Source organism: Crinia signifera, chromosome 4 (assembly GCF_055691185.1).
Source record: "Crinia signifera chromosome 4, ASM5569118v1, whole genome shotgun sequence".
In the NCBI taxonomy this organism is placed as follows: domain Eukaryota; kingdom Metazoa; phylum Chordata; class Amphibia; order Anura; family Myobatrachidae; genus Crinia; species Crinia signifera.
The window spans coordinates 71939458-71952901 of record NC_139220.1 but is presented as its reverse complement, the minus strand read 5'-3'; the positions used below and the strand labels follow the sequence as shown (position 1 = coordinate 71952901).

The 13444-nt window shown below is 46.9% G+C and overlaps 1 long non-coding RNA gene across 1 annotated transcript; it reads right to left on the bottom strand.

Moving 5' to 3' along the window:
- Positions 1-234: 234 nt before the first annotated feature.
- LOC146072343 (uncharacterized) lies at positions 235-4708 on the bottom strand. The gene is made up of 3 exons (XR_014473074.1): positions 4612-4708; positions 3409-3512; positions 235-332 (listed from the first exon to the last, which is right to left on the bottom strand). It is a non-coding gene; the product is annotated as an uncharacterized LOC146072343 (long non-coding RNA).
- Between the last annotated feature and the right edge of the window lie 8736 nt (positions 4709-13444).

Sequence of the window (13444 nt, the reverse complement as noted above, 5' to 3'; positions counted from 1 at the left end):
CTGAACCACATTACTACTACATTCATTACACACATTAACCCTTACAGCATGTGAACCTAACATACATCTATATACAGTATTTACATTTTGCTTATTTAAACGATTATAAACAAGTTACACATATACTTTTCCATTTAAAAAAAACACACAGACAACTTCGAACTGTAATAAACAATTTATTAGCGATACAAAACTGAGTTTAAACCAAATAAAATATATAAATTAAATTGCGCCATCCAGTAGCTGGTCCAATTCCGCCAGGACCTGGCGCATGTGGCCTCGGATACATAAGAGGGCCCCACGGAGACCCTCTTGTGCTTGGGCTGGCTCATCTGAGGACAAATTAAAAATGGTAAAATTACTAATGATATTCATGCATACATTTAACATAGTCATACCTAAATTTTAAACATGCACCGTGACAGGTGTGTGTGTATATATATATATATATATATATGTATATAGACACATATATAACTATATATATGACACATACATCTATACATACATGCATACATACTACATGGAAAGCCTGTTTTTTCCCCTCTACCCTTTACTCTGTAGAACACCTCACAGTCATAGTGCTCCTTCTGAATCCAAACCCACCCATGACTAAGCTCTGAGAAGCATGTCACGCGCTGCACCAATCCCAATTCAGCAAACAAAGTTCAGTGTCTGTTATATGATGGAGCGTAGCATGGGAGTTAGTCAACTCTCAGGAATGCTCAGTACATTTGTGCAATCAAGCATGGCTTGCCTGCTGATGGTCTGCTCCATAAATCATTGTCATAATGCCAGTTAGGTGAAGCTGCAGCACTAACCCACTCCCATGCACAAAATCATTACTAAGACCAAATCAACACACAATTATGGTGCCAAACATACATGCAGACCGCAGGGGGTGGTTAGCTAGAGGAGGGCCCAGGGCCACTGACCACTTATTACTCCAGTCTAAGCCACGCCTGTCCATACTCCATTTATGCCATACTGAATCTAGTTTGGTAAAATTAATCACCTGTAAACTCTACTCACCTATATGAGGCTACAGATTGTACGCTTGCAGCAGGGACATGTTACCCTTACATGAGCACGTCATCCCTTTCTTCCAGGATACAGATTAACTACACTGGTTCATTGACACTTAAAATTGACCTGAAAGCCATCCCCACAACCTGTGTCATTAATATGTGTCCTGGATGAAAGGGATGGTTTGCCCACCGTATCTAACCCCTAAGTGTGTCTGTTGCTACCCAGTTTGTTTTATCACTTTATAGTATTGAAAAAAACAATTGAATCACCAGTGCTACATAGCAAATAGAAGATGACAAAAGGAATAATGATTCTTTATCTATACATACCATTTTCGGGTGCCTGCACCAGGGCCGGTGCTAGGGTGTTCGGCGCCCCCCTGCAAATTATAAATTTGCGCCCTCCCATACTTTATAAAGAGACAGCGTGTGCTGAAAAAAGTTTGCCCTAGTAGTAGTGTCTCATACACATATGAGGTGATTCTAATTGACTTGGTAAGCTGCCCTTTTTAGATTGATTACACAGCCTGACAGACTGGACACGTTGAGACATACTTGCCTACTTTTGAAAACTAGTTTTAGGGAGATTTTAAATGCTCGAAAAATGTGTTGTGCTGCGGAGAGGGTTGTCATGCTCCACCCAGTGCGCGTGTCTAACCTCACTTGTGGGCGTACCTATCGCCACTAAGGGGTGTGTCCTGCAGTGGCAGAAGAAAACTGTTGCTGACTGCACTGCACTAAACATTTGAAAGAAAACTTTTCTGCCTCTATATGTGTGTGTCTGTGAGAGTGATAGAAAAATGAGAGAGTGTTCTGAGTGTGTGAGAGACAGAGGTGGGAGAGAGTTTGTGAGAGAGACAAAGTAAAGGATAGAAACACACACAGGGAGGGAGTGTGTGTGAGAAATAGAAGCAGACTGTGTGTGTGACAGAGAAAGAGTGTTGAGAGAGAGAGAGAGATATGGATCGACTGTGGGAGAAATTTAATAAGCTGTGTACTTCATATAAGATCTTGGGCCAGATTCTCTAAGCTTCAAAAGTGATAAAATGGAGAGTGATAAACAGCCAGCCAATCAGCTCCTGGCTGACATTTTTCAAACACAGTCTGTGACATGGCAGGTAGGAGCTGATTGGCTGGCTGTTTATCCCTCTCCATTTTATCACTTTTGAAGCATAGAGAATCTAGCCCCTTGTCTACTAACTTTTAGAGGGTGCTAATAGCAGCATCACATGTCGAATACACGCCTTAGTAAATTTCCCCCTGTATGTTTTAGAGAGGGGGAGGGAGACTGTGGACCTTATTCAGATCGGATTGCAGCACAAATTTGTTTGTAAAATGGACAAAACCATGTGCACTGCAGGTGGGGCAGATGTAACATGTGCAGAGAGAGTTATATTTGGGTGGGGCGTGTTGAAACTGAAATCTAAATTGCAGTGTAAAAATAATGCAGCCAGTATTTACCCTGCACAGAAACAAAATAACTCACACAAATCTAACTCTCTCTCTCTATATATATATTTATATATATATATTACATCTGCCCCACCACTGCAGGTTTTGCCCATTTTCCAAAAAATTTGTACTGCGATCAGATTAGAATAAAGGCGTGTGTGTGTGTGTTTGTGAGTGAGAGAGAGCGAGCCAGGGAGAAAGTGTGAGAGGGAGTGATAGAGGACGGGATGCCCCCGCGATACCAGCGCATATGTACTAACATATGCGGCTGGCATTGCGGTCCCCCCCCCCTGTAGCCAGAAGGACGTCCGGGTGCTTTACTAGGGGGAGGAAGGGCTTATCTTCCGGGTCCATGAGGACCTCGACTAAGGTAAGCCAGAGGGAGGGGGAGAGGGGGGTCGGCGGGTTTGCGGCGGAGGCGGCGAAAAGAAGCCTATAGGCTTCTATAAGGTATCGCCACCCAAAGGTGGCAATATCCTACTATGTGGTATCGTGGCGGCGAGGTTTTAATACATAGAAAAATGCGGTAAACTGAGGGTTTTACCACATATTCCCTTTAGTACATCCCGCCCAGAGTCTGAGACAGAGGGAGAGAGGGGATGTGAGGGAGAGAGTGAGTATGAGAGGGAGAAAGTCTTGAGAGAGGAAGTGACACAAGGAGTGTGTGTGTGTGTGTGTGAGAGAGGGGGGAGAGGAGAGTGTGAAAGAGAGTGTGAGAGGGATAGAGGAAAATCTGAGAGAGAGTTGGTGGGAAAGAGAGGGAAACAGTGGGTGTGAGAGAGCATTAGAGGAGAGTGTGTGAGAGAAAGTGTGGGAGTGAGATAGAGTGAGAGTGTGAGAGGGATAGTGGAGAATCTGAGAGTGAGAAAGAGAGTTAGACCAGGGAGGAACCTAGACAGCTGCTGTATGCAGTAAGACGGCTGCTCACCTTGGAGGGACCAGTCTCACCGTGCACACACCAATAACCAGGGAGGATCCAGGAGACCTTTGCTGCACCAATTTGAATTCTTCAGCTGATTTTTTTTTTTACACCTAAATAAAATTAGAAATGTGGCACAGTTGGCAGAGCTGGCTTGAGGAGGGGAGCTCATGGGCACGGAACCCCCACTCTGAGAGGCCCCCACCTGTTGCTGCAGTTTGAAGAACTGCTACAGGCACAGTGCCAGAGTAAGGGTACGGCTTCTAGGCACGGCCACCACTACCCCTAACTCTGCAGTGGGCGGCCTCTTTCTATTCGCCCGGGGTAGTGGGGGAATCAGGTAGAATTATGTAGGTTTCTCAGCAGCTGTAGACTCTGGGAATCGCCTGGGAATTTCTCCGCAGGATGCAAGAGTATCCCTCCCCCCATATTACATCCAGTACACACTGCCATTACATAACACACCCCATATACACACCACTATGATACATTACACACATCCGCCCCCATATTACATTTACTACTCACATTATTATATTACATTATACACATCCCCCCAGCCAGTTGAGCACACACATCAATGTATTATATTACACACAGAGCCCCCCCACACACATTATATACAGCCCCAAGCACACACATCACTGTACTTTGTAAAGCGCAACGGAATATGCTGCGCTATATAAGAAACTGCTAATAAATAAATATTACATTACAGAGCCCCCACCTCCCTCACACACATTATATACAGCCCCCAGTACACACATAACTGTATTATATTACAGAGCCCCCCCCTCCCCCACACTGACACACATTATATACAGCCCCCAGTACACACATAACTGTATTACATTACAGAGCCCCCCCTCCCCCACACTGACACACATTATATACAGCCCCCAGTACACACATAACTGTATTACATTACAGAGCCCCCCCTCCCCCACACACATATTATATACAGCCCCCTGCACACACATCACTGTTTTATATTACAGATCCCCCCTCCCCCACACACATTATATACAGCCCCCAGCACACACATCACTTTTTTACATTACAGAGCCCCCCCTCCCCCACACACACATTATATGCATACATACAAACAAACATACATACATAATATACAGCCCCCACACATCACTATTGTATTACACCCAATCACACAAATTATATACAGCCCCTGACTCCCCGAGAATTCACAGCACTCACCGCACAGCAGGAAGAAGAGCTGCAGAGCAGTTGCTGGCCTCACGGAGCTCAGTCAGTGGTGGGCGGGGCTAGCTTCCAGGAAGTAGCAGCAGAGCCCTGGATGACAGCTCTCTGCTCTCCCGATGTACAGGCACAAACAAAGCACAGAGACTGACTTCCTGTCAGCAGCAGCAGCAGCTCGGGCTACATCACAGGCTCAGCGGGCCACCCACAACCCCGCGGTGGGTAGATGTAGAGAAGGACAGACCAGGCGCTGGCCGCTCTTCATGCTGCCGCAGCCTGTCATAGCCAGACAGGCGCAGGCTGCGGCAGCCAACAGCAGTCCAGCATTGTAGCAGAGCAGGGAGAGCAGAGCGCCTATCCAGCACTGCGCCTCCCTGCTTTGAAGGACTTGCTGAGTGGGTAGCGCCGGCCCTGGCCTGCACCACCTCACAGGCCTCCTCTTCTTCTGGTGTCTCCTCATGTGGCACCTCCTCCTCATCTGCCACCTCGTCCTCCAATGCCACCACCTCTGCTGCCCACACCTCCTCCTCCACTTCCTCCCTTTCCTCTTCCTCCACTTCCTCCCTTTCCTCTTCCTCCACTTCCTCCGCCACCCCTTCTTCACTTCCAACCTCCTCGGCCATTACTTCCTCCGCCTCCTCTTGGGCCTGGGAAGCCTCTGAGTCCTCTCGGGCCTGTCTTGCTCGTTCCCGTGCTGTGTTTGTGAAAAAACAAAAAAGTGCCAATTAGGGGTCATTTGTATTAAGCCTTATCAAGCTAAAAATGCAAAGGTTATAAGTAGAGATAAATGTACAGGCAATCAGCTCCTTAGTGGCTTTTACAAAACACAGCCTGGAACATGGCAGGTATGCTGTGACATTTGGCCCATTGTAAGCATCACAAACATTAATCCTCCCCAATAACATATTTTATGACCATTACAGGGTGTCAAACAGGAAGTAGCACACATATAGTGTATGCCATGTTTAACTCATGATCAGGCTGGTGACCTTATTGGCTTAAATAATGTCATGTAAGCAATCATGTAGAAATGGCCATTTAATGTATAAACACTCACATCTCGCAAGCCTGGCCCTGATTTGCTGGAGCAAATCCGGCTGGCGACGCCTCAAGTCTGACCACCGCCGCTCCAGCTGTGCGATGGTCCGCCGCTCCTGTGTGTGGGTGTATATGCGCCGGCGGGCCACCGCATAGGCATTCCGCTTCTGCCTATTGGTTATAAAGGGCCCTGCACGGCCCAGCCTGGTCTCCATAACGGAGACCAGTGTCCTTAGCTCTGCTGCAGAAAAAGGTGCTGCTCTGCCATAGGCCGCCATCTTAGCAATGGCACAAATCAAGCGATCATGTCCTGTCATTGGTTGATCAGAGTGATATTTGGTATTAACTTTATTGTTCATTTTTACAGTAACAGCATGTATGCGCCAGAACAGACGGCTAACCCATTGCATCGCAAACCCACACTTGCTGTACCTTTGCATAGTTGAGCAGACCATGCCATTACTTACTATCTCCTAAACAGACAGTGTAAAATAAGATGGGAACCCATTATATATAATCTATTACATTCACCAAACATGGGTATAAGCAACAGGCGAAATAGTCTTCATCACTAGCCACTTACACCTAACTCAACAAGGTACTAAACAGCTATTTTATAGTGAAAGCTATGCAGCAGAAACATACAGATAGCGCCGGCCTTATTATTGCTGGCGGAGCGCCAGGACCGTGTCCCTGGCGATCCGCCAGCAATCTGGCGCTCTGACTGAATGAGACGCTCGTGCGTTTCCCACGCACGAGCGTCTCAATAGCCGGGCGGCGAGGCGGCGCGGCGGGTGCAGTCCTGCCCGTCTCCAGCTTCAGGGAGACGGGCAGGGCTGCGGGGGGCTGCGGGGGGGCGGTGTGGACCGGCGGGGACCCGGGGAAGCCGGCGGGGACCCGGGGAAAAGCACCGTCGGAACGGGACGCGCGTGCACCTCGTGCACGCGCGTCCCCTTCCGACATACAGATGGCGCGGGGCGGGGGATGGCGGGTGGCGAGTCCTCCGCCATCCCCAGCAAAGACAAGCCCGGCGCCATCTGTAGCAAATAGTGCCAGACCTTTTCCCAATATTAGGCCATGCTGCCATGTGTACACTTACCTTCTACTGGGCCATACTAGAGAGGTGGAATGAAAAGAAGCTAGCAGCAAGGCTGAATTTGGAGAGCTTTCACATGTGATTTGGATGCTAGCACTGATTACTTGTGCATAAGTGGTGGACTGGATGTACATATGGAATGGGTAGTGTCATTTGTACTACATACCAAACAAGTGCTCAGTACAGATGTACATTCACATATATATTTCATGTCTGACCTCAGTTTTATTTGGTCATTGGTGTACAAATCTGCATTTACCTACTAAATCAGACTTACTAAGTTTGCCAGGTTTTTTTAAAATAAATTTCCGCAGCTAGGGGCGTTGCCTATGCGCCGCACGGTTGACGGTGCCGTACGGAACGCGGCCGTACGGAACGCAGGGTGTCGCTGATGTACGCCAATTACAGAAATAGTATATAAAGGTGTGTTAGACAAATGCAATGTTGTTGCACACATGTCTGCATCTCTATCTGAGGAAGAGCAGGAGTGGCAGGACCTATTTGCCCGCATGGACTCCAGCACCACCTATGTCCCCATCAACCCAGACCAGCCATTGGGGGAAGAGCAGCCAGATGGGCCATCTACATCAGGCCAAATCGGCAGCTGGCCCATCTTCAGCCTCAGCAGAATCATTGGGAACACAGCAAGTGGCTTCCCAACAGAGTAGCCTGGCCAGCACTTCGAGTACAGCGACAGGTGGCCGTGGCCGTGCCAGTGGCCATGGCCGTGGCGGTGCCAGTGGCAGTGGCGGTGCCAGTGGTCGTGGCGGTGCCAGTGGTCGTGGCCGTGGCCGAAATAGGGCAACAGAGGAACCAACCACCAGAAACATGGCATTCGAAGCACAGGAGCTTGCCATCCTGGTGCCCCGCGCACAGGATTGGATCGAGTGTCCACAGGACCGGTTGACACGCACAAGGAGATGGAAGATCTGGGAGGACATAACGGCGGAGATTAATGCGGTGGCTCCACAAGTTCGTGAGACGGAGCACGTTAAGAAGAGGCAAGTTCATGTGTGTTACATTTGAGCAGTACAAGACCAGTAATGTTTACATTAGGTATTAGATGGAGTTGGTCAATGGGCGGTCACGTTGCTTGGAGGCACAGACATGTTTGCCATGTCATTGAATTGATAGTTATTGTAGGGTGAGTGTGAGTGTATCTTCTAAGGGTTGGTTTTCAAATTTAATATAATCTAAGTTTGGTGTCATGAGGCACATGTTTTATTATGGTGCAGATTGCAATGGGTGCTCCAGCAAACATGAGGAGTGACATGTGGGAACACAGCCACACCTCTGGGGCTGGCCCCATGCCATCAAAGCTGCAGCTCACCCCCCTGGAAGAGATGGCAGAGTGCTGCATTGCAGTCGAGGAGGTCCGGGGGGTGAGCACCATGGACAGCGAGGCCCCAGCGGAAGTCATGGCTTCTTTGCTTGAAGGTAATTATTTGCCATGCCATAAGTAGCTGGTTCTAATTTTGCATGGAATGTGTTGTAATTGTAATTTTCACTTTCACCAGCATCCCCACCGCTTGGTCAAGAATCTCTTGAGGAGGTTGAGGAGTCTGTGCCACCTGCCACCTGTACCAGGCCCCTGCAGCAGCAGCCACTGACGGCGGCTGAATTGGCCACGTGGGGGCAGGTGCTTGGCAATATTCACCAGCAGGGAGAGTCGGCATCAGAGCGGGTGCGTAGGACCGAGGAGGTGTTGCAGGGTTTGGTCAGCAGCCAGCAGACTATCGCTGGGAGCCTGCAGGCTATGGCTGCCACCCAGCAATCAATTGCTGCTAGCCTGCAGGTGCTGGCTGATCAAGCCCTGCGGCAAAATGACCTCCGGTTCTTGTGTATTTTGGCGGCGCCCCCGATGTCCGTCGGGCTCGGTGGCTCGCTGCGCTCGCCACACTATTCTATTCTCAACTCCACGCCGACGTGGATAGTGGGGGTATGAAAAGGTCATAGGACGCGTACCGCCGCCGCTCGCCACGCTTCGGGTTCACGTTTATAGTGGGGGGTGGCGTGGGGGTGCATTTAACATTGTAAGCACCCATTTGGGTGCTTAACATTGTATAAGCACCCATTAGGGTGCTTATACAATGTTTAATCGCATCGCATCGTATGGCATCGTATGCCATGTACAATGGCATACAATTTCAAAATTGTATGCCATCGTGCACTATCGTACGATATCGCGTCGCATCGCATACCATCGTATGTGTTATGGTATGCGATGCGATGGGCGCCGCCAAAATACACAAGTACCTGACCTCCTCCTCCACCATAATGAGATTATGGTGGAGCTAGTTGCCAGCAATAGGGTCCTAATGTCATCCGTTTCTGGTGCATTACCACCATCAGCACTCCCTGCTGCCAGAGGGAGAAGACGATCCACCCCCTCCCCAGCATCTGCTCCACCTGGCCCACCATCTGACCGTGGCCGTGGCCGAAGAGCTGCTGCACGTGGCAAGGAGCCTGGCAGGGGCAAACGTGCCCGCAAATGAACTTGTGTCCGCATTAATCTCCACCCTTATGTCTTCCCAAATCTTTCATTGAGCTGTGTGTGTCAGCTTCCTGTGTCCAATTTCGTGCAGAGGGTACCGACATTTGCCCTCGCTTCGAATGTCATGTTTGGTTCCCCTGTTGCCCTGTTTCGGCTAGCATTACTGTCTGCTGTACTTGAAGTGTTGGTGCTATACTTTTGTTGAGAAGCCACCTGATGTGTTCCTAATGATTCTGCTGTGGCAATGTATGTCTAGAAAACATGGATTTATTATATATTATTTAATTGTCTTCCTGCTATGCTACCTTTTATTTTGTGGCGATTTCACATTTATTTTATAAGTTCATTTAATAAATGTTTTTTTGTTTCCCCCAAATGTGTGGTTTAATTGATACATGTAGAAGTAACATGTGTATTTGTATTATTAATATTAAGTTGTGTTCATTATTTGCAGTGTAAAAGTGTGTGAAAAGTGCAGCATATATGTGTGTGTTTAGTAATGTTCCATTTAAGCTGCAATGGTTCCAATTGAAGCAGTGACAAGCGTGTAATTAACAAGTAATGAGTAAGTAGGTGATTGTATTGTGTTCAGCTGACATTGGTTGAGGTGCGTCCGTCCTGATTAGGTGTTCCGATTGCCTAGAGCATGACCGAGTGGTGTCCGCAAAGCAATACTTGCTTATGGACACCGCATATTTCTTGCCTTTTTGTTCGCGTGCATTCGGTGTGCTGTCCGAATGCACGCCCACCAAAATAAGTGCACTCCCCCGTGTCCGCCCATGTTTCCGCCCAGTTTAGCCCACTTTGAAACTACGCCCCTGTGTCATTCCGAATGACGCCCATAATACGCCCATATTTCCCGAGTGATTGCGGTGCACATTTCAGTACGGTATTAGTGAGTACAAGTACGTAGACCATGCGTGGCACATGCGCATAACGTTCCCCACGCATGCGCAGACGGCTAAAAAACGCCATCCGAAAGTATACGGAAAAGTACGCACCAACCAGAATAAGGCCCAGTGTGTGCAGAGAGACACTCCACTACCAACGCAGATATCCACGCACAGTCTGTGCAGGTGAGAGACGCACCACTGTGCAATTCACTTCCCCAAAGTTATATACCCTCAAACCAACTAAAGGCACAAGGCTGTGCACACATTTATTCACGTTCTCTACACCTTTAATTGAAAGGACTGTATCTGCAAATAAAGACTATTAGGGTCCGTACAAAAATAAGACCTGTTCAGTTCAGTCTTTTTCCAAAAAATCCATTCTCTGTCCAGAATTCCAGATACATGGACTGAGTTTACAGCATTCTCTATCCCAAGGCTCTAAAATACAAAGTATAACATTGTATATATTTTTATCTTTATATATATATTTTTTCGATATATTTTTTCGATATATTTTTTATACATTTTTTATATGTATTTGTGTATTCATTTTTTCTGCTTGCATATTGATTGCATGGTATATAAAATGGTTATGCAGTTGTTATAATACTAATATTATTCTGTGTAGTTGTAGGTGGCCGCCTATAAAATTGTATTGTATTTTATATGATAAACTTTTTTTATATGAAAATAAATATATGAAAACCAATATTCAGAAACTGACAAAAATTGTGTGTGTGAAGTGACTTCATCCATGGTGCAAATAGATATATAAAAACAGCGCTGATACTCCATCTTTGTTCTTATATTGTCTTTACTCGGATCTGTCTAGAACCTGTACCCTAATAGGTCGGGCAATAGACAGATTAAGTGTATCCACACTGATACACGTGGGAGAACTGCAAGCTAAAATATAGATTGACTAGATTCGAAATTACTATATTCTAAATAATTTTTCTTTTGTTTTTTTAATACTAACTAGCGCCCAATCTTCCACTAATTTAGTGGTCTTTTTTTGTGCGTTATATCTGCTCTTTACTGCATATCTTAAAGTTAATCCTTGATGACTTAACTAATTTGTGCTCACTACAAATAAACCATGTTCCTGGTTCAGCTTTAAAAGTGTGTCGTCTAAGTAACAACACCACAAGCTTGGCAATACAGTATAACCTGCCAACATTATTTAGGCCTCCTGTTACAATGAAATACACCACAGCTGTCTGGGCTGCTTGCCAAAGTGAAGCTCTGTGTCTCTTGAAGTCTGAATTCCTTGTGAAAGAAAATATCAACTCATGTCATTAAATAAATACAGACCCCATACTTGATACTAACATGATATACAAACATTGGCCCTTATTCTGATCGGTGCGGAAATTCCCGCATGCGGACGGACCGCCGATGTTGATCGTCTGCGCGTGTGCAGAGGTCACTCTGCGCATGTGCAGGCGATTTCGCCGCACGGATTCTTTATACGCCGCACAGGGGGCGTAGAGGGGCGTGAGGGGCTACTTAGCCTCATTACCCTATGCATACGCCCCGCGTTTCATGGGCGTTCCCATGCAAACGCGGGGCGTATGCATGGTAATGAGGCCGTGACGCGTGGGTACGGGGCAGGCATCTGACATCGCCGGATGTCAGCTGCCCGCCCCCATACATGATTTCACACGGACAAGTGTCCGTGTGGTCTTGTGTTGCGGGACCTGGTGGAGCGTGCGGCCCTGCATTCGATGTTCGGCGACCATCGAATGCAGGGGCTGCTCCCAAGACGGAGGAGGCGTATCCCCGTCCAATTTCATGCGGATCGCCACATATCCGCATACGGACGGCAGGTGGCGATCCGTATGGAAGGCGGGGATTCGCCTGCACGGTTGCGGCCGCATATTCTGATCGGGCCGCACCGATCAGAATAAGGGCCATTGTTATTTAAAAGCCCGGAAGCACTCTGAATCCCTCTTGGCTGTGTAGGTAAGGTAATGGGGAATATTGGGCAATGGCAGTCTGTTGTTGTAATTAGGAATATTGGCACCCCTATATCGGAAATTTTGCTACCTCTAAAATAGATCAAGGTGAATATTATCCTTGCCCATCATACTAAAGGGCCATTATGCTTTACTGAAGCCAGAATAGTAGTTTTCCCCAAACCAGGGAAGGACCCTATGAAGGTGCAGTCATACAGACCCATTTCCCTGCTGAACCAGGACTTAAAACTTTTTACCAAGTTACTGGCTCAAAGACTTCAATCCATCCTACCCAGAATTCTCCACCCTGCCCAAAATGGTTTTGTAAGGGGACGTACCTCTGTACACAATGTACGAATGCTTGTCGCTGCCTTACATAAATATCACCAGACTTCCAATAAGGAAGCTATCATAGTCAGCTGTGATGCCGAAAAGGCGTTCGACAGAGTTTCCTGGTCGCATATTCTTAGAGTTCTCCAAACCCAACAATTTGGAGAAGGATTTATGAATATTTTTCGCATGCTATATTCTTGCCCCACAGCGCACCTAATGGTTAATGGTTTGAATTCAAATATTTTTTCATTATATAGAGGGACCCGACAGGGCTGCCCGCTCTCACCATTACTCTTTAACTTAGCCCTTGATCCATTGATTAGGTCATTCTTAAAAGATAACCATTGGAGAGGCATAACCTTAGGGGATTCAGAAATAAAAGTATCAGCCTTCGCTGATGATCTATTACTATATATCAGCAATCCCAAGGAGGCCTTATCCGGTCTACAGCGAACCTTGTCAGACTTCCAGAAAATCTCTGGCTTCCTGATTAATTTTGATAAGACCGAAGCATTGGCAATATATCCGGAGGCCACACTGGGATGGTCCTCTCCGTTCCCATTTCGCTGGGCACAAGATTATTTGCTCTACTTGGGTTTGCGATTCCCTAGACAGATATCTAACCTATACTCGACAAACTACACCCATTTTATTTCCCAGATTTGGTTCATGAATTGATCAATGCATTTAAGCCTGCAGCCCCCTTGCTGAAAATGGCTACAATACACATAGCTATCACATCAATGTTTAACATAGTTAACTAAGATTCCATAGCTTATGTTAACCATTTCCCTAGATGATTAGTGACAGGTGTGTTGGTAGCTGCTCACCTATAAAAGCAAAGTGTGCTGTGAGCTTCAGACCAGATAGCATGCCTGGAATCAAACATTGATGTGATAGCTATGTGTATTGTAGCCATTTTCAGCAATAGTGTTGATCAATTCATGAACCAAATCTCCACTATTTATTAGCAGTTAATTTAGTGTGTGCAGAGCCCCTACAATGTCTGTTTAAACAA